Consider the following 20,955-nt stretch of genomic DNA (forward strand, 5'->3'; position numbering starts at 1 on the left):
ACGTGAAATCAGTTCATGTGAGTTTTATGTGAATCTCATGTCAAAGTAAAGTAAATTTCACGTTTAAATCACATGATTTTTTTTTACGTGAAATTCATGTGAATTTTTAAAATAACGTAATTCAAATAACATCTTAATCATGTAAAATACCAATTTTTATTTGGTAAAGTTCACATGAAATTAATGTGAAAAATTGCACGTGAGATTCATGTGAATCTCAATTCAAGTGAAATTCACATGAAAATTTTCATGTGAATTTCATTTGAGATTGATGTGATATTCACGTGAGCAATTTTTGCCTGTGTACTGTTATCTGTCATATTATCGGTAATAGTTTTTTGACATGGTAATGTCAGTTTGTTTTCGACCTATGCGTTTGAATATCCATTTCGTATCTTTCTTATCTCTTTTAACCAATGTATTCCATGGTCAATGTTGTTTTTATTTATTTGGAGAATATATATTTTTGGTAAAGTGTCAAATTAAGAGGAAACAAAAGCAAATACTTTCATTGTTTGCCTATCTCCTGAAGATATCTACGATATTCTAAGTTAAAACAAAACTGAAAAAGGATAATAAAATGTTATGCGTCCGAGGAGATTTTCTAGATTTTGCTTCATATGTTCGTCCTGTATATGTATGCAATGTTAAGCAATGATTCATTTCATTAATCATCAAGTACAATTTATTAAGTCATACGACAGTTTATTATGCCCTTTTTGGTTGTGTCTCTGATTTTTTCTGATTTTTAAATTAGTTCAATGAAAAACAAAATCACACGGTAAAACACATCAAATTCGTAATGTTTCAATTTTGATTGTATTATGTTCCACATCGAAGCATAAATTCATTTCAGTTATGGACTTGACCTTCTTATTTACCATCGCACCTATATTTCGTACCTAGAGAAAGAAAAACGAACGAAGACTTGATCCTTCGGGTACGGTGAGATAAAATGAAATTGTTATTGAGAGTCAGCTTCGTTAATCAACTCATATTACAATATCACATATTAAAATATGCATAGAAGATACAGAGAAAGGGAAGACAATCATAAGTCTTAGAAAAACTTCCTACATACTATCCATAGGACAAATGACCAAAGTACCGTTTCCAAAGCAGAAAAACTAAAGACTGATTAACAAGAACGATTCCAAAAAGCCGGTGATTAAATCAATTACTCTTGTAGGGTATGCTACAGCTCTTCCAGTACCCTTCGAACTGCCCAATGTAAGAGAAGTGTGTTAACGATTAGTTGTATGAGATGATGTTACAATCAGTGAAAAGAAGACGGATTGTGGCTACGATAAATGAAACCTATGATTTGTGTTTTGTGACTTCCATAACGGTCAACCAAGCTATATAAAAGCAACTCAGTAGTCCCGTATAGGATACATGATTCAGAAGATACTAGAAACATCTATTATGTGGCAATTGTTATAAGGGAGAGAAAACACACTATTACTAAAATTGAGAATGGAAATGGGGAATGTGTCAAAGAGACAACAACCCGACCATAGAACAGACAACAGCAGAAGGTCACCAACAGGTCTTCAATGCAGCGAGAAATTCCCGCACCCGGAGGCGTCCGTCAGCTGGCCCCTAAACAAATATATATACTAGTTCAGTGATAATGAAAGCCATACTAAACTCCAAATTGTACACAGGAAACTAAAATTAAAAATAATACAAGACTAACAAAGGCTAGAGGCTATTAAACGTATGTATGAAAGTATTCTACTGTTTTTTTTATAATGTCCGAATACCAATGTAGTTTTAGTCTAGAATATCTTCACTATATTCCATTCCAAGTGAACAGGGTTAAGAGAATAGACAAAGACAGAAATAGTTTTAATATTTTTATTGAGTCATATGTATTATAAATGCCTTGAATGAAACAAAATGTTACTTTAGCGGAAAAATTGTATTACATAACAACTATCTCGTTATTTTCCTTCCATGTGATAAACAAAGTAAATAACAAGTGAAATATATGTAACAGGAATACTTGATGGGGTGCTGTACACCAAGTTTAATTGTTGAACAGCAATATGTGCAATAAAAAATCAATTAAAATGTTGAAAAAAAAAGAAATGTATGTATGAAAGTTAAAGTTAAGGTCACCCACCAACAACTGTTCGTCGCCTAGCAAAAAACCCCATTACAGCATTGTTTGAAAGTTGGATTATAGGCAATGGTTCCACAGCATGCACGTTGCCTAAAAGTATTCAATACTCCATTGCAGCAAGTTTTGAAAGTTGGATCATACGCTACTGATCCACAGCATGCACGTTGCCTAAAAGTATTCAACACTCTATTACAGCAAGTTTTGAAAGTTGGATCATACGCTACTGTTCCACAGCATGCACGTTGCCTGAAAGTATTCAACACTCCATTGCAGCAGGTTTTGAAAGTTGGATTATACCATTTAGTACCGCATACAGCTGAAAAAGAAATGTACACCATACAAAAACGCGTTAATATATGTAAGATTCAGATCGATGTTTGGTCTCTTATCGACGTCCAAATCTGACGTCATCATGGTCATAGTAAAATAGCTATCAAAAATAAGCGGCCAATTCGTTGCTCTCTAATCAACGTCCAATAGTTTCCGAATCGACGTTTTTTTTACGGACTTGCCGAAATAACTTCACGACTCCATTTAACGAAAACAACTGGAACATTCATGATCGGATACAAGCATTTCCTAAATGCAAACGGTTGGTTGAACCTTAAACGCAAACGAGAAGTTAAAAAATTAAAGATTTTGAATGTTGCAGAGTGGTAACAATAATACGTTTCAACATTTGACTGTACACCTTTAATCTGTATACTAGTACTTCTAAAGACCGTATGTTGCCCTTTAGATGTCTTTCGGTTATCTCTTTAGTTGGTTTGTTATCTCATTGTCATATATCCATATGTCAAAATATTGATATGCTTGTAAATGTAATACACACAAAAAAAATATTACTAAGTAAATATATTTTACTTAAATTAAGTATTCTTTTTTATTACTCATTACTAGGAATTACTAACAAATTACTCACTATTACTAGCAATTACTTATGTTTTGCTAGATATGAAAATAGTTACTCGAAACAAGTAATTGTTTTACTGAAAATGTGTGTCTATTAAAACAATTACTTAAATTAAAACAAATACTAATAATGATTTTACTCACTTGAGTAATTTGAATCACTTAGTCCTTATTTAAGTAATAACTTACTGTTTTTAGTAAAAAGAAATTACTTAGATTAAGTTATATATTAATAAACTACACATATTTATTTTTTTATTTATACTAAAATGCAGTATGAAAGTTACTGGAATTACTTCTGATAACTTTGATATAAAACTTGTTATTATTAAGTAAGCTTAGGCACTACCTAATGTTGTTTGCTTGCATACGGCTTGTTATATATAATAATAAATGCTTTCTATGAAATTTGACTCCATAGTTTAACAATTTCAACATATGTAGGTTTCACTGTCTGCAAATTGCATAAATTTGGATAACTGTTAAAGAAATTTTCTTTAAACAGGCTATTATTTCAACTTGGAATTATCTAATTATGGAATTTGCATAATTTCTTGTGCTTGAATTTGTTTTATAAATTCCATGTTTATTCTGTATTTGAATGTTCTGTGCAGCGCACAACACTTTCTATTACAAATAAGATTACACATTTTCAATAGAATACATGTACTGTGCCGCGCACAACACTATCTATACAAAATAAATTGTATTGAAAGTGTAATTGAATGCTTAAAAAATTATAATGCAGAATAAACATGGAATCCATTAAAAATTTCAAGCACATGAAATTATGCAAATTCCATAATTAAAAATAATTCCGAATTGAAATAATAGCCTGTTTTTAGATAATACTTTGAAATGCTTAAAAAATTTGATTGGAATTACTTAGTATCAGAATTACTAGTCATTACTTAAATTATTTTCATATCAAAATATCTTCAAATTATCATTATTAATTTTTAATATAATTTTTATAATGTAAACTTACATGACTTAGTCTTACTAAAATTTATAATTAATTATTTATTTTAAATGTACAAAATTATATCATATTTCCTGTATTTAATAAGAAGTTTTTTTTATTTGAGACTGATACAATATTCAACCAATCAAAATTAAGGTTTCATTTGACTTTGGTAAGCTATTTTTGAAAATTGGCTGGAACTCATTCAGATTTGAATTTGAACAAAAAGTATACTGAGTTTGTTGAAATACTTACACGATTGACAAGCATGAAAGGAAAGGAGAACCTTACATAAAGGACACTTTGTGGGTATTTATTTTTCTAGCTACTCTTTGTGTACTAATTCAATTAAATGAAAATGTAACACAAAGAGTTGCTGGGGAGGTAGCCCATGTTAACTTACAACAAACAAGAATAGAAATGGATTATAACAAAGGATATAGTATATGATAATTCTTTAAAAAGGTATGTTACTTTTTCAAATTATATGCATTTATGATAAAACAGTGTAGTTTTTATTTTAATATTTATATATACAATTTATAGGTAAAAGAATTACCCAAAACCTACAAATAAATTTACTGTTGCAAGTAATTGTATTTCCAGAAATTATTTGCCATGAGTAAAAAAATGGCTTACAAGTGGTACACGAATTACTAAGAGTATTAAAAGAAATACTCGATAAATATTAAAAGAATTACTTACTATTATTAAAAGAAATACTTAATGTGTATTAAAAGAATTACTTACTTTTATTAAAAGAATTACTTACTTTTATTAAAAGAATTACTTACTTTTAATAAAAGAATTACTTACTATAATGAAAAGAAATACTTAATGTGTATTAACATGATTAAATGAATTACTTACTATAATAAAAAGAATTACTTATTATGTATGAAAAAAATTACTTAATATTTATTAAAAGAATTACTTAAGATACATTGCAAAATTACTTAAATTTAATTACTAGGTAATTACTTATAATTACTTGGCATTACTAGCAATTACTCACTTTTTGACAAACATTTTTACTTGTTTTTTTACTTGATTTGAGTAAAATCAATACTTGTTTTAAGTAATTGCATGTAATTAATTTTTTTTGAGTGTAGGATGTTGGTGTCTTATTGCCGTTCAGAAAAGCGTTCGGACACATGAAATTTATAACGTGTTGTTTTCATTTTTTACTGATATTTGTCCTTTAAATTTTCTTTTAGTTAACTATTTTGAACGAGACGATGCCGACTTTTCAGTTCATACACATGTACTAGGTATTTATGATTTGTGACGTAGTTTTGGTCATAAGTGGGGTCACATTGGACGTCAATTAGAGGGTTAAAATATTGGACACTGATTCGAGAAACGTCATTTTACATTTCATGTCTATTTGAGGAACGGTCGTCGATTAGAGACCGGACGTCGACCTGAGTTTAATTAATATAGAATGGAACATAGTATAACGTTAAAAGCTTATTTCAAAAATGCTGTAAATAGGGAAAACAGAAATGTACAGTCCAAAATTAAGGTCTAGCTACATCTTCAATTTTGAATAACCCTCGACTATCTCCGTTGTCTGTAAAGTCGAAAATGATTGCATCAGGTGTTATTGCAACACTTTCACCTGTATTTGTCTTTCCGTTTCTTTTGTTTTTATATTCGAGAGAGTAATATACTCATGTATGTATTCATATCGACATAACGTCTAGTATGAAGTGAAAAACAAACAACATATATGTTATTTGTGAAGGATACAGTATGGTGGGACCAGGTTTTAATTCCTAAGTTGGATATCACAAAGAATTATCAGTCTTTGATGATATATTTAAATGTATTGAGGACACTTATTTGTGTTGTATCAGTAATAAAGTTTTTGAATATTGTCTTAAGAAATGATATAAGCCTTCTTTTTAGCGCATTTATTGAACCATTGTTAAACATATTCCTTTTGCTGATCTTTCAATTCATCTCGCTGTATGACCCTCAGTCCCCCTTCCCATCCACCATACACACGAATTATTAAAAGATGTATTTCTTATGGATATTTATCATTTAATAATAATGAAGTCCCAAAGTATTCTTGATGCAGATCTTTAAATGGCTTGATAGAAGTATCATACTCATGTTTCAGTAAACTGTACATATTTTTTGAGTTGGGCTTAGGAGTTCAATTTACTTTTGCAGGGAACAAGTTTACATAAGCTTAACATTATTTTTTATATACATATGCACATTCATGGCTCTACAATCTGTCAATACCAGTATCTTGGCATTGAACAAGGTCATGTTTTTCTCTGACTGTTAATGACGTCTTTACACTAAATCCATTAGATGTTGGATGTGTGCTGATTGATATTTAAGTCTTAGATGCATGATTGTTTTATTAGTTGTTATTGGCTTTGAACTAGCTGTCAGTAACTGCGAGTACTCTCAGATCTGTACTTAGTGTCTTTTTGTTGTGAGGATGCATATGTACCCGTCTACGGCCACTCTGTGTTTTTGTTAGATGTATTTCTATATGTATCCATCTAATGAGTTAAGCCATTTTCAACCGATTTTTATAGTTTATTATTGTGTTGTACTGTTACACCACTGTCCCAAGTTAGGGGAGGGTTGGGCGCCCGCTCACATGTTTAACACCGCCACATTTTGTATGTGCCCGTCCAAGTCAGAAGCCTGTAATTCAATGGTTGTCGTTTGTTTCTGTATATCATATTTGTTTAGGGGTTCCTTTTTTTATACATAAATTAGGCTGTTAGTTTTTTCTCGTTTGAATTGTTATACATTTGTTATTTCGGAACCTTTTATAGCTTACTCATTGTTGAAGGTCGTACGGTGACCTATAGTTGTTAATTTCTGTGGAGTGTTGTCTCATTGGCAATCATACCACATCTTTTTATTTTTATATATTCGTGTTAGCCCGACTCATATTGGCTTGAAAGACTATGTGCATAAGACAAATTTAATGTTTGTATATCAAAACGTAGGCTTTCCAATTAGATTTTCAAAATTTCAAATTCGAATGGAAAGTTAACATTATAACGTCTTTCTGCATCAAAGCTGTCAAATGAATATTCAAACTGTATATCATTTTCTTCTTAACGCGAATGATGTATCTCATTTTTATATTTGGGTTTTTTTGTTTCTGTATCAAAGAGCATAAGAACCTTAGTGATCAACACATAACCAGTTAGGTCTGAGTTATGCCTCTTTCTTCGACAAACAATTCTTTTAACAACTTAATTTGATAAAACAATGCACAAAAAAAACCTAAATGTTGTCGCTCCAAACCGTCACAATATATCTTTGCCAAATTCAAATTACTCCGCGTACATAATAAAACATTTAACTATATCATTAAATTGACGTTAAACACATGGACATCTATTCACGGGTACAATTCCCTTTTGGAATACCTACAAACTGTAGTTAGTTCATGACTAATGATTATCATTTAGGATTGTATTGCTATACATTGCTTAAAAGTTATTTCTTGAATAATTAACAGTTTTTAAGTGATGAAGTTGAAATCGTCCCTTCGTTAATTTTTCGGACGCTTTCACGACTTGGTTGACCGTTATTGAATATTCGTTTCACATATGGCAACTGAAGTGTTCCAATTATCGTGACTTCAATCCCGTCCCTTTTCCCTGAATGGAACCTACCAAATAAGACATCACCGGGTTTGTACTAATATGAGCAACATGACGGGTGCCACATGTGGAGCAGGATATGCTTACCCTTCCTGAGCATCTGAGATCACCCCATTTTTTGGTTCGGTTCGTGTTGCTCAGTCTTTGGTTTTCTATGTTATGTTTTGTGTACTGTTGATTGTGTGTTTGTCTTTTTAGTTTTAAGCAATGTCGTTGTCCGTTTATTTTCAACTTATGAATTTGAAAGCCACTTTGGTATCCTTTGCCTCTCTTTTCCTTTTTCATAGTTATATCGTTCTTATATAACCATTTAAAGTGCAATACTATATTACGAATCTTTTGTTGCTTATCCTTATACATGAATGAAAAATTTGAACAATTTGCAAGATCGTTATTTGACTTGTATTTGCAGGTTGAGACAACTAAACATACCTGTTTCGTTTTTCTGTACCAACGAGGCGCATATCAGTAAAAAAGCAATAGTTCCTAAGCACTTGTCCATTATTTTCTGCAAAACGAAATTTGAAATCTGATAATACACATGACTAATTTAAAGGTTAAACACTGGAATTTTGTATTTTTACCGTGTTTAAAAAAAAAAAAAACATAATAGATATTTTTCTATGCATCCAATGTATGGTTTACAAGGTAACAATTTTCGTTTCTTTTTCTGGTAAATATCAATTCACCCTTCATTCCACACAACAAAACCAACTAAAGAATCATTTACAAAATCACAAATGTTAATTTACTGTTAGTTTCCCGACATCATGATGTATTTATTATCAGGTAACCACATTATAAATGCTAATAAGACGACTAAAACAGGCAATTCGAAAGATTAGTCAATTTGTTTGTACTTATTCGAAAAATTAATTACAACCAAAACCTAAGATTTTTCGGAAGCATTTATTTTTTGTCATTCAGAAACGAATCACTCATTTTCGTTCCGAATGTTCACCGTTCTATAATGTAAACAAACAACATTTTACCATGGTAACAGTAACATGTTTTCTATCATTTCAACAACAATGTATAGTGCTGTTAATTGTAGGTGAAAATCTTTGCAAGCCAATTAAAATTTATAGATACTTTCATCTACAGATTCTCCTATGTTCCTTTTACGATTTTAGTCTTTTGCGTAAGCAAACGATAGGGAAACAGGCAATCATTCTAACCTTGCAGTTGACTAGTACTGATTTATCTATCGCGACGATATTACACAATCTAAGCAGGTAACCAGTCAAACATCAACAAATCTCAAATAAACAGATTTCATAAGTTACATAGTGTGCGTTATGCTTATTAACTTTACAGCAATCGTACGCGTTTTAAACGTTCGAACACACTGTCGATTAATGCATTTGTTATTTGAAAATTAAACTGTCTCAAGATTATGATATCTGGTTTCATTCTATTGTTTACATACGATATCTAATCAAAAACAAAAATTGAAATGTAATTATATCAACATTTGCTTCTTTTGGAAAACGGTCGTTCAAGACCAGATAAAAGAGTTTCAGGACTTAGTTCAATGTTACAAATATGTTTCAAAACTCCAGATTAAGTAAATAAATGTTAAGTTTCTATCACAAGAACTACTCTTCGTCCGTATTTACGAAGTATGAATGTTTGATATTACCTTTTCGTTATTGAATTTAATCGACAGCTTTAGAGTAATTCTTTTCGTACACGTATGTTTAAAACATTGTTCCATTCGAGATTTATATACAATCAGGGATAAGTGTCATTGTGTGTTATTATTTAAATTATCCAGATTTACAACTGTCAATGAAGGTCAAGGAAATTCTATGCATCATGTTTATAGACTTGACTTTTCAATTATTTTGTATCGGCCGTTATTATCATCAATAATTACGAACAGTCGTTGGGTGGATACTCAGTACCAGAAAAGATCGTTCGCCAAATACATGTAGCTTGTGATATATTATTTTCACTGTGAAATGTTCAGCAAAAACATTATGTAATTTTTAGTAAACTATGGTTAAAATACTTCTTTCGTTTACTGGTTTATATCAATTCATCCCGTACTTTAAAAAAAATAATCATCTACAAAATTATACTGATGTCAATTTACTTTGATCTTTACAACATTATTATGTATTTATGATCAGGTAATATCATAAATGCTGAAATACAGCTCAAAACTGAAATTACCTAGTAACACTGTAAAGTGTTCGGACATAATGTATATGGCATGAAGGCTAAAGTGTCATTGCGTGTAACTATTTGAAATAAATCAGTCAATCAAGGCAAGGGAACAAACAGTAAACGGAATGTTTTTCTATGTATTTGAAGTTATTTACAAAATAGGTTATCTTTATATTTTGATCATTTCGTTCTATTATGTCTTACATATTTACATCAGGTAGCTTATTTTTTTCCAATAGATTATAGAATTTTATGAAAAAAAATTGTAATGTAAAGACAACTCTATACCGTGTTTGTTTAGATCATTATTTTTGTACGGTAAAAAACAAGGCACTATGATTTTTATTATACTTTCTTGAAGAATGTTCACAGTCGTTTCAACTGTAGTATTAGGTCTAGTATGAGTTCGATCCATCGACCAAAAGTACGTTCACTTGAATATGTAGTGCTTAGCGCCAAACTTACTACACCTGTTTTTAAAAGTATGTGTTTGACCCGTTAGTCAATATTATTTTCATGTGAGTAGTTGTCAACATGCTCAAAACGCTTTCTGAAAATACATGAAAAAAATATCGCATTAATTTTACAATAAAGAGATGTTGTTCGACTGCAATAAGAAAACATTTACTATTTACCAGAATCTAACTGACGTAGATTTAAGTAACTCCGGGTTTCGAACTCACAACCTATATATAGTCAGCTATAATAGGCCCCGCAAATTACGAAACAATTCAAGCGTAAAAAACCAACAGCCTGATATAAGACAAAATATATAAAAAAAACTTTGATAGAAAGTAATCAACTACAACCACTGAAGTATAGGCATCTGGCTTTAAATGTTTTGAGATTTTTTATTCGGTTAATCTTTTAGTACAAGACATACATATTTTATAATATTTCATACTTATTTATCAAAAAAGTGTTAATCAGTATTATAATGATAATAATGTTGTGATCAGCATTGACTTTGTGAATAGTCCCAATACTTTCTAACTTTACAAATGTATAAGTGTTGTCCATTTAAAATGAATAGTTCGGAGGATATTTACATGTATGCCTCTTTGTACAGTACTTGCAACCTTAGGCGTTACTGTTTCAGCGATCAATCAGCGGTCATCGATCAGTCACCGATCAGTCAAGTTCGCGTCAAACTCACGTCACCAATCCGTCAGACTTATAGTAAAAGTATTTGACTGATCGGACGGATCGGACGGATAGGACCGATTGACCTTTCTGACGGATTGAACTCTACTACGTCACATGATAAACTAATACAAATTACGAAATCTTAGTTTCGTTTCATTTAATTAAAATGGCGACATGGAAAATACGAAACATTCAAGTACAAATGATCAACATCTTTTTTTATTAATTATTTAGCACAGTTTTAAGAATTTAAAAAGGAAAGAAATCTGCATATAAAACTAAATTTAAATATTACTATTAAAGAATGGCCATTTTCGTTTTAATTTAGGTTATATTTTTTCAAACCCGGACATTTCTAAAACGGTGTTGATCGCGATTTTCAGTGATTTTATTATTTTCCGAAAATGCTCTTGAAAATAATATAAAATGAAAATTTATTGCAAAATCCGATGTATTATTTTTAAATATTTTAAAGTATTTTATCCTTATAATCTTGAAATTCTTTAAACAAAATTATCTCGATGCCATTAAAATAACAAATCACAAATAAAGATAAAAATGCTGCAAATTTTCTTAAAAATAAAAAAATATTGGTAATTTTAAACAACGAGAACAACATTATAGTATTTTTTTCTGATAGTCTTTTAAATTAATAAAAAATAATCAATCCTAAGCTATAAAAAGTACAAAAATCCAATGACGGTCAATAATTTCCATTCAAATAAAGGAATTATTGCATTCTATTTCAACAAAAACAAAAGTTTACGCATATCTATCCTTCTTTATTCACATTTTATTAAAAATAACTTATCTAAAGACATCTATAATGACTGATAGTAATTGCATTGCACTATTTCTGATATAAAAGAAGAAATATTTGTATTTTTATGCAATGCGAATATTAAATTTAGTATCTGATCCCTTCAATTTAACATATTTTATGAAATGCAACCAATCCTGATGTACAAAAAGTACTGAAATCAAATGGTGATTCATTATTTCTATTAAAATGAAGATATTATTGCATTCATTTTCAACACCAACAAAAGTTTAAGCCTTATTCTACTTACAATATTAAAATTCTTTTAAAAAAAATAATTTTGAAGCCTTTGAAATAACTAGTTACAAATAACATTGCTTTATTTTTTAACAAAACAAGAGAAATTGGTAATTTTAAACAATGCGAACAACATTTAAGGATATTTTCTATGATCTTCTTTTACTTTTATGAAAAACAACCAATACTAAACTATGAAAAGTACAAACATCTAATGACAGTCAATAATTTCCATTCAAATAAAGAAATTATTGCATTCTTGTTCAACAAATCAAAAGTTTATGCATATTTATCCTTCATTTATTCACATTTTATTAAAAAACCCTTATATAAAGGTATTTATAATGACTGATAGCAATTGACGTTGCATTATTTCTGATATAAAAGAAGAAATATTTGTATTTTTAAGCAATGCGAACATTACATTTAGAATCATTTCCCTTAAATTCAACATATTTTATGAAATACAACAAATCCTGAACCATAAAAAGTACAAAAAGCCATAGGCGTTCAATAATTTCCATTAAAAAAGAGAAATTATTGAATTCTTATTTAAAAAAAAAACCAAAAGTTTATGTATATTTATCTGAATGCATTAATTATGACTGATTGCAATTGACGTTGAATTATTTCTGATATAAAAGAAATAAGCAACGCGAACACAAATTTAGTATCTTTTCCCTGAAATTCAGCATATTTTATGAAAAAAAACAATCCTGATGTAAAAAAAGAACCAAAATCAAATGATGGTTCATAATTTCTATCAAAATAAAGAAATTATTGCATTCTTATCTAACAAAAACAAAAGTTTATGCATATTTATCCTTCAATGATTCACATTTTATACAAAATTACTTATCTAAAGGCATTTATAATGACTGATTGCAATTGAAGTTGCATTATTTCTGATATAAAAGAAGACATATTTGCATATTTAAGCAATGCAAACAAAAATTTAGTATCTTTTCCCTGAAATTCAGCATATTTTATGAAAAACAACCAATCCTGATGTACAAAATCTACTGAAATCAAATGACGGTTCATAATTTCTATCAATATAAAGAAATTATTGCATTCGAATTCAACACAAAACAAAAGTTTAAGTATTATTCTCCTTACATTATCAAAATTCTTACAAAAAAAATCTTATTGGAGGATTTTGAAATAACAAGTTACAAATAACATTGCATTATTTTTTATCAAAAGAAGAAAAATTGGTAATTTTAATCAATGCGATCAACATTTTAGTATATTTTCCCAGATATTATATTGATTTTATAAAAAACAACCAATCCTAAACCATAAAAAGTACAAAAAGCCATAGGCAGTCAATAATTTAAATTATAATAGAGGAATTTTGAATTTTTATCAAACAAAAACAAAAGTTTATGTATATTTATCAGTAAATTATTCATATCTTATACAAAAGAACCTATCTGAATGCATTAATTATGACTGATTGCAATTGACGTTGAATTACTTCTGATACAAAAGAAGACATATTTACATTTTCAAGCAACAGGAACAAAAATTTAATATCTTTTCCCTGAAATTCAGAATATTTCATGAAAAACAACCAATCCTGACGTACAAAAAGAACCAAAATCAAATGATGGTTCATAATTTCTATCAAAATTAAGAAAGTATTGCATTCTTATCTAACAAAAACAAAAATTTATGCATATTTATCCTTCAATTATTCATATCTTATATAAAAGTACTTATCTGAATGCATTACTTATGACTGATTGCAATTGACGTTGAATTATTTCTGATATAAAAGAAGAAATATTTGCATATTTAAACAATGGGAACACAAATTTAGTATATTTTCCCTGAAATTCAGCATATTTTATGAAAAAAAACAATCCTGATGTAAAAAAAGAACCAAAATCAAATGATGGTTCATAATTTCTATCAAAATAAAGAAATTATTGCATTCTTATCTAACAAAAACAAAAGTTTATGCATATTTATCCTTCAATGATTCACATTTTATACAAAATTACTTATCTAAAGGCATTTTTAATGACTGATTGCAATTGAAGTTGCATTATTTCTGATATAAAAGAAGACATATTTGCATATTTAAGCAATGCAAACAAAAATTTAGTATCTTTTCCCTGAAATTCAGCATATTTTGTGAAGAACAACCAATTCTGATGTACAAAATCTACTGAAATCAAATGACGGTTCATAATTTCTATCAATATAAAGAAATTATTGCATTCGAATTCAACACAAAACAAAAGTTTAAGTATTATTCTCCTTACATTATCAAAATTCTTACAAAAAAAATCTTATTGGAGGATTTTGAAATAACAAGTTACAAATAACATTGCAATATTTTTTATCAAAAGAAGAAAAATTGGTAATTTTAATCAATGCGATCAACATTTTAGTATATTTTCCCAGATATTATATTGATTTTATAAAAAACAACCAATCCTAAACCATAAAAAGTACAAAAAGCCATAGGCAGTCAATAATTTAAATTGAAATAGAGGAATTTTGAATTTTTATCAAACAAAAACAAAAGTTTATGTATATTTATCAGTAAATTATTCATATCTTATACAAAAGAACTTATCTGAATGCATTAATTATGACTGATTGCAATTGACGTTGAATTACTTCTGATACAAAAGAAGACATATTTACATTTTCAAGCAACAGGAACAAAAATTTAATATCTTTTCCCTGAAATTCAGAATATTTCATGAAAAACAACCAATCCTGATGTACAAAAAGAACCAAAATCAAATGATGGTTCATAATTTCTATCAAAATTAAGAAAGTATTGCATTCTTATCTAACAAAAACAAAAATTTATGCATATTTATCCTTCAATTATTCATATCTTATATAAAAGTACTTATCTGAATGCATTACTTATGACTGATTGCAATTGACGTTGAATTATTTCTGATATAAAAGAAGAAATATTTGCATGTTTAAGCAATGGGAACAAAAATTTAGTATCTTTTCCCTGAAATTCAGCATATTTTATGAAAAACAACCAATCCTGATGTACAAAAAGAACCAAAATCAAATGACAGTTTATAATTTCTATCAAAATAAAGAAATTATTGCATTCTTATCTAACAAAAACAAAAGTTTATGCATATTTATCCTTCAATGATTCACATTTTATACAAAATTACTTATCTAAAGGCATTTTTAATGACTGATTGCAATTGACGTTGTATTTTTTCTGATATAAAAGAAGAAATATTTGCATTTTTAAGCAAAGCGAAAAAAAATTTAGTATCTTTTCCTTGAAACTCAGCATATTTTATGAAAAACAACCAATCATGATGTACAAAAAGTACCTAAATCAAATGATGGTTCATAATTTCTGTCAAAATAAAGAAATTATTTCATTCGTATTCAGCACAAAAAGTATTATTCTCCTTACATTATCAAAATTCTCACATAAAAACAAAATCTTATTGGAGGACTTTAAAATAACTAGTTACAAATAACAATGCATATTTTTTTATTAAAAGAAGAAAAGAAAAATTGGTAATTTTAATCAATGCAAACAACATTTAAGTATATTTTCTCAGATATTATTTTGATTTTATAAAAAACAACCAATCCTGAACCATAAAAAGTACAAAAAACCAATAATTTCCATTAAAAAAGAGAAATTATTGAATTCTTATTTAATAAAACCAATAGTGTATGTATATTTATCCTTAAATTATTCATATCTTATACAAAAGTAATTATCTGAATGCATTAACTATGACTGATTGCAATTGAAGTTGCAATATTTCTGATATAAAAGAAGAAATATTTGCATATTTAAGCAACGCGAACAAAAATTTAGTATATTTTCCCTGAAATTCAGCATATTTTTTGAAAAACAACCATTCCTGATGTACAAAATGTACCGAAATCAAATGACGGTTCATAATTTCTATCAAAATAAAGTAATTATTTAATATGTATTCAACACAAAACAAAAGTTTAAGTAAAATTCACTTTACATTATCAAAATTCTTATAAAAAAAATCTTATTGGAGAACTTTGAAATAACTAGTTACAAATAACATTGCATTATTTTTTATCAAAAGAAGAAAAATTGGTAATTTTAAACAATGCAAACAACAATTTAGTATATTTTCTCAGATATTATTTTGATTTTATAAAAAAACGACCAATCCTGAACCATAAAAAGTACAAAAAACCATAGGCGTTCCAATAATTTCCATTAAAAAAGAGAAATTATTGAATTCTTATTTAATAAAAACAAAAGTGTATGTATATTTATCCTTAAATTATTCATATCTTATACAAAATTAATTATCTGAATGCATTAATTATGACTGATTGCAATTGACGTGCATTATTTCTGATTTAAAAGAAGAAATATTTGCATTTTAAGCAACTCGAACAAAAATTTAGTATCTTTTTCCTGAAATTCATCATATTTCATGAAAAACGACCAATCCTGATGTACAAAAAGTACAAAATAATGAAATGATTGCATCTTTAATCAACACAAATTAAAGTTTAAGTATTTTAATACTTATTTTTTTTAAATTCTATGAAAGAAACTTTTCTTGAGGCCTTTTAAATGACTAATCAGAAATAACATTGCATTATATGTTATAAGAAGAAGAAATATTGGTAATCTAGAACAAAAATTAAAACAACACTCTAAATTTATTAATCCAAACAAAGCTGTATGTATCTTTACTGTTCTACTATTTTTATTTTCATCATCTAGCGACAACAAATAGAGTACTTATTTTAAATGATAACATTTTATCGCTTTTTAGTGGTACATAATTAACGAATAAAGGTGTCTTCGTAGAGGTCCGCGTTTATCGACTGTAAATACTGTGGAGTTCGTTTTACATAAGAATTTTAATTATATACGTATCCGTCCGATCCGTGCATACAATTAATTTACTGATCGATCGCTGACCGTTGTCACGGTAACTCTCACATAGCCTATTTGACGTATCTGACGGATTCTATGGGTCATCGATCACCGATCAGTCATCGATCAGTCAAACATCCGTCACCGATCATTCACCGATCAGTCAAGTTCACGTCAAACAGTAACGCCTAAGGTTGCAAGTACTGTAAACACGATAATCTTATGTTTGTGTTTCCTGTTCAAATTATCAAGTTACCGGATTGTTACTGAATAGGGAGATAAAGATAAGGAGGTTACTACAAATAGATTGCTTGTACGTAAATAAAGGTGACATCATCACTTCAAAATGTATGCTATCTTAAGACAAACTTAGTCTATGTAATAGATATATGTTTGGAAATTGTACTTCTGCATGTTATCATGCTAAAATGTTCTATCGTTACTAATTCGTTTATATAATTAAGCTGACATATACACTTGCAAATTATAGATGTAAAAGAGTTTATAACCTTGCGATGCATTCAAACATTACAATGTATATCGATTTGTGATTTGTTTCATTTACTCATATTTTAATCAATGGTAAAGGTAACAGGTAAAATTCATTTTGGGAACCGATAACAAATATATATCCAATATAGAAATAAGGAAATGTGGTATAGTTGAAAAATATGCGTATATAACTCGATAAAATATAACCGGTACCTATGAGAACGTTTTTTCCAATGTCTTTTCTTTTAAGTGTATATCACTTATAGTAATTATATTAAAAAAAGCGTAGGATAAATTGAGTTTATAGCAATGACACTGAATGGAACACCTTTACTAACTTTTTATTTATTCAGTTTCAGATAATGTTTTGCTGCAACTTTGAATACGTCGTGCTATGTATTGATTTTAACTTTATAGTCGTGCTGAACTTAAACAATTTAAAACCCTGAAAAAACATTTACACATACAACCAGTTTTTTATCCAATCATGTACTTAATCTTTATTTTCCAATTGTTTGTTTTATTCTTCCGCTTGTTTCTTCTGTTTGTTGTCTTATCTGGCTTTAAAAAAAAATGTCCTTGATTATTTCCTGTTCTCTTCAGTGGTCTACGTAGCTCATCAGCTACAGTGATCACTAGCCCATTACCACTGAGGTTGTGGGTTTGAACCCCGCTCGTGGCAAGATGAGTTCGACTTTGATCTTAATTTACTAGGATTTTCAATTTTCCTGGTGAAGGTCGCATCGGAGGTTCTCTCTGAGTACTTCGGATTCCTCCACGAATGAGAACTGGCTGTCATGAAAAGCCAAGAGTGTTGAATCTGGCTCCTTACAACAACAGTCATTCAATAAATCTCTCATTATCAGGGTAACTTTGATATAAACAAAATAAAGCGATCTTTGTTCAATATCCATTTGTTATTTCGAAATTCTAACACAGTGTTGGCGCAATCATTCTACGAAGGGATTATCAGAGAAATTGTCAAGAACAAACTTCTTTTAAAACATATCCAAGACAATACATTATTATGTCGAATATTCAACCATATTTTGCATTTTTGTCGAAGTGATTGAAACTACAGGAGAATAAACTTTTTAAGTGATCCTTATATCTGATAAAGCCAAACTAGTAAAGGGTAGGGAAACAGTCTATCTTGGGTAAGTTGGATGTTTTATTAAATAAAAAATAGTATGTCGAAGGAATTTACTGATATTTTAACTTGGTCGACTAACTCGATCACTGAGCTAGATGGTCAAATATGTGACCTATTTAAGATAACCAAAAGGGACTGATTTTGCAATATAAATAGTCGCCATGAATGTATTGTAGAAAATGAAATCTATTATTGTCCAATATTAAGATACGATCGATATGGACTAAATGATAATGATTTTTTTTCGTGTGTAAATATGTCCTTTCTGAATACTAACCTCCTTTATCGTAGCTGGTGGTCAATAAATACTGACATCTAGAATAAACAAAATACCGTAAATAAGAGTTTCTTGACGAAAGCTTACACATTATCCAAGAATAGCTTATATGTAATAGAGTAAGTTTATACAGATAATTATTTAACATTTTCGGAATCAAAGATCAACATCAGTCGACCAAAGAGTATGATAAATTTACTTTAAGATGTTTTTTAAATAGCCTTTTATCGTCGGTGAACCATTCATTGTACGCTTATGACTAATACATTTATTTATTAGAGACTGACACAAACTGAAGAACGAACTAATCCATACATCTTTTAACAAGATATAACAACGCACCGTGCAAGCTTCTGTTTTGATTAATATAAGGTTAACTAATGCAGTTTCTGCTTTAATTTTTTTCTTAAATGTGAATTATTACGACAAAGCTGAAAAACAGAGGCCAAAGATACCAAAGGGATATCCAAACTCATAAGTCGAAAATAAACTGACAACACCATAGCTAAAAAAGGAAAACAAACAAACAGAAAAACAACAGTACACAAAACACAACATAGAAATCTATAAACTGAGCAACACAAACCCAACCAAAAATTGGGGGTGTTCAGGTGCTCTGGAAGAGTAAGCAGATCCTGCTCCGTACGTGGCACCCGTCGTGTTGCTCATGTTAGAAATAGATACTTAAATGCAAAACGTGGGCACATAATATGCATTTCAATCAGATTGTCAAATATATTAGAGTGAAAGGTTTCATTATTGTCACATAAACAAAAACACATATTTCAAAAGGAGAGTACAATATGTTAGGATTGGTTGTTTTTGTTTACCATAACTTATATATTCGGGCCACTGTCCAGGTGTTTTCTGATGGATTATTGTCTCATTGCCAAGCATACCACATTTCCTTATCTTATACTAATTAATGAATAACAGTACTGTAGTTGTAGAGTTGATGCCGTCAATTGGCAATTTGATGGTCGCAATTGCAGTTTTAATAACCTTTTAGGGTTGACAATTTTGGATATTCACATTTTCAACAGGCCATAGTTGTATGATATTCAAAAAGGTAAACTCAGGTATTTTAACAAACCCGGTGAAAATGATATGGTCACTGTGCAATCAAATTTTTTACCTGTTATAAACACTCCAAAAGTGCCCTGGTTAATTGGCTTTAAAAAGATAATATAATTATTACGGAAATATTAGAATTATATTTCAACTCCTGCTTAAGCATTATATTATTGTTCTAAAATATGCCTAACGATAAAAATCCCGTTAATTACAACTACCTTTCTCAGAGTTAAAACAGTTCCAAATGATGAGCTGCTTCAGTTTAAGTCATTACATTTGTTTTACCTTAGAAAAGAAAATTCTGAAAGTTCTACCCTATTTTACAGAAGAATGAGTATAGGAAAATGATAAAAATAAACTCACCATAGATACCAGGATTAAAATTTTATCCGCCAGACAAGCGTTTCATCTACAAACCACTCATCAGTGACTCCCTAATCCCCCAAAAAGTTCAAAAGAGGCCAAATAAAGTACGAAGTAATAGAGCATTGAGAAACATAAATTCAAAAAAGGTTTTGCCAAATACAGCTAAATATTGTTCAAAAAGCAGAACAATAAAAACTGATGAAAAAGAACTTTCCAAAAATTCTTTGATGAAATCAATTCCTCTTGAAGGGCGAGTTAGCGTCTCCTCGTCCAATAGTGGCATCCGTAGAGTTGCTCATGGTAAATGAAGAGTGTGAAGAATGATAATTTGTATCCGGTGATGTCAAAATCAAGGAGACAAGCTTGTAGATATGAAAGAAAGTGGAAATAATGAGTGGTCTAATGTGACTTAGATGTTCAATTACGATCAATCAAATCGTAATTGTTTCTTAAAAAAAAAAAAAAAAAAAAAATCAATACCGAACAATAAAATCAGTTGTCCCATATAGAATAAATCATCAACTAGTAATATCTATAATGTTTTTATTGTTAGAAAAGAGAACAAACACAGCATTGCATTTATTTGAACAATGTCCGAATACCAAATGAATGTAATATAATTCAAGGATATCTTCCCTACATTCAATTTTACCAAAGGAAAATCTGTGAC

At 29.1% G+C, this 20,955-nt stretch overlaps 1 protein-coding gene and 2 long non-coding RNA genes across 3 annotated transcripts in view; 2 read left to right on the forward strand and 1 right to left on the reverse strand.

Annotated features, from left to right (window-relative positions):
• LOC127709114 (uncharacterized) overlaps positions 1-20,955 on the forward strand; it is a 113,329-nt gene that overhangs the window by 10,690 nt on the left and 81,684 nt on the right. The window lies entirely within an intron of this gene.
• Positions 1,466-20,955, forward strand: part of LOC127709117 (uncharacterized) — a 304,003-nt gene continuing 284,513 nt past the window's right edge. The window contains exon 1 of the long non-coding RNA XR_007985510.1: positions 1,466-1,549. This is a non-coding gene — a long non-coding RNA (uncharacterized LOC127709117). The remainder of the gene's footprint in view (positions 1,550-20,955) is intronic.
• Positions 2,136-20,955, reverse strand: part of LOC127709115 (uncharacterized) — a 113,131-nt gene continuing 94,311 nt past the window's right edge. The window contains exon 3 of the long non-coding RNA XR_007985508.1: positions 2,136-2,444. This is a non-coding gene — a long non-coding RNA (uncharacterized LOC127709115). The remainder of the gene's footprint in view (positions 2,445-20,955) is intronic.

This window comes from Mytilus californianus, unplaced genomic scaffold (genome assembly GCF_021869535.1).
Source record: "Mytilus californianus isolate M0D057914Y unplaced genomic scaffold, xbMytCali1.0.p SCAF_7, whole genome shotgun sequence".
Lineage (NCBI taxonomy): Eukaryota > Metazoa > Mollusca > Bivalvia > Mytilida > Mytilidae > Mytilus > Mytilus californianus.